Source organism: Leptonychotes weddellii, unplaced genomic scaffold (genome assembly GCF_054177405.1).
Source record: "Leptonychotes weddellii isolate Sample4059 unplaced genomic scaffold, ASM5417740v2 HiC_scaffold_26099, whole genome shotgun sequence".
In the NCBI taxonomy this organism is placed as follows: Eukaryota; Metazoa; Chordata; class Mammalia; order Carnivora; family Phocidae; genus Leptonychotes; species Leptonychotes weddellii.
Genome location: NW_027853216.1, coordinates 1 through 2008, shown reverse-complemented (window position 1 = coordinate 2008; position 2008 = coordinate 1). Strand labels below are relative to the sequence as shown.

Sequence of the window (2008 nt, the reverse complement as noted above, 5' to 3'; positions counted from 1 at the left end):
AAAAATTGGCATTGTTATGGCTTTAACAGCTACGTGTGTGTGTGTTTAGAACAACATTTACAGAGTCACTTAGTATAACTTGAATTTTTTCCAGTTACTCACTAGTATATGTGTTTTTCTCCTTTTAAAATGTGTTTCTTTGAATTTATTGGATATGGAGAAAAGATGTGTTTAATGTATCCTTCTAATTTAAGTTCGCTGTCTCTTTTCCAGCAATTATTCTTTTTTCTCTTTTGTGCAGTAGTAGAAAACGAAATCCAAGCAAGCATAGACCAGATATTCAGCCATCTAGAACGTCTGGAGATTTTGTCCAGCAAGGAGCCCCCTAACAAAAGACAGAATGTCGAACTGTGAGTGCTCTGACACCCTCAGCCCGTGAGGGCTAGCCCAGGGGAGGCTAGCGAATATTCTGAAAATCCATTTACGCATTGAAAAATGAGACTCTGTAAAGATAAAGTTCCCCTAAAGGGCACGATTCCCTTTCAGTGATGCTTCCTCAAAATAAAAACCCTGTGAGGTTAGCGGCTCAGAAGCCTCGTGTCTCCTCACGTTGGGTCATTTTGAAATTTTGCCTCCGGTACTGCTGTTCTGACCAGACCCAGGGCCACTTGAAGCCTACTGCTGTCGGAGAGGTTGGCTCTGGCCTTTGGTTCCTGCTGCCTTCTTGGGTTGAAATGAAATCTTGCCCTTAATCACTTCAGTCAGTCTGTTTATAATGAGATGCCAATCTTACGTTTGATACTCCCCCATGAAATTAAAATGAAACCCCCCTCACCACCTCCACCCCAGCCCCTGCTCCCAAAAGTTTTATGAAACTTTGTTGATGCTTTACCTGAAAGATGCCCTTGGGCTTCTTCTTGGAAAGCGATACAGTCCATCGAAGGTCAGGGAGAGGTCCTTGAGCCTGCTTCCTGTCACCTGTTCCCTGTCATGCATCCAGACTCAGAGACCAGCAGAGCTTAAGTAAAGCTGCTGGAATCTCGTGGGCTACCACCCGACTGGAACCACAGGCTGCTGCTTTTTTTCACCATCCTCGATCAAAATCAGATGATTCTGTCGGGGATAATGCGAAGCAGTGTGGGGAGAAGGAAGGAAGCATCTTCCTTGAATACAAAGCCTGGCCACTGCAGTGTGCTGCCTCGGGTTCCTGACATGTAGTCTCTCTCTCCATCAATTCCAGGCGTGTTGACCAGTTGAAGTATGACGTCCAGCACCTGCAGACCGCTCTCTGAAACTTCCAGCATCGGCGGTACACAAGGGAGCAGCAGGAGAGACAGCGAGAGGAGCTTCTGTCTCGTACGTTCACCACTAACGTAAGCCGGGCTCCGGGGTGGGGATCTGCAGGTACCTGGCAGCTCCCTGGAGCTGCGGCTGGGGTCTTGGAGCTTCATCCTCTTCGGGGGTGTCTGAAGGTGACCGAGGAGGAGGAGACTAACCAGAAACGACAGTGGCCTTCGTGCATTGCCGCCGACCCTAGACCCAGACAGGGAATCTCTTTTGCTGACACAGAAGCCCGACAAGGAAGCGGTTACACTGAGGGAACGGGCAGAGGTGAAAATGACCTGGTTGGACCGAGAGGTGGAAGTTCATGTGGTGGCAACGTTTTTTTCTCGTCAGATAGAGACATGATGATGAGAACGGAGACCGTTTGTGAGGAGGGCAGCGTCCCAAAGCTGCCTTCGGGCGCTCGGCACAGCTCTGTCTGTAGCTCCAGGGTCGGGTCCGTGAAAATGTTTTTGCCCCGAATCTGAGCAGCAGTTTGGAGGAATTTGTTAACAGATATTTTGTTTTGGACAGATTGCTTAACTCTGAGCCTGTTCGAAAGTGGCCTGTTGGCTTGCATGTTTGATTTGGGGGACACCCTTGGCCCTGCCCTTGGATCTCGATAGGATCATTTCCTGCACACGGCTATAGAGCACGCTGGCCTTTTGCATGTCCTGCATCATATATTTCCACCAGGCGAGGTGGGTTTGGGGGTCTTTATGTTTTTTGTTTCGTTTTACAGAGA

General features: G+C 48.7%; 1 pseudogene across 1 annotated transcript; it reads left to right on the top strand.

Annotated features, from left to right (window-relative positions):
- The first annotated feature begins 16 nt into the window (after window positions 1-16).
- On the top strand, window positions 17-1313 carry LOC145718946 (Golgi SNAP receptor complex member 2-like; annotated as a pseudogene). The gene is made up of 2 exons (XR_014142107.1): window positions 17-350; window positions 1181-1313. The product of XR_014142107.1 is annotated as a Golgi SNAP receptor complex member 2-like (transcript).
- The last annotated feature ends 695 nt before the right edge of the window (window positions 1314-2008 follow it).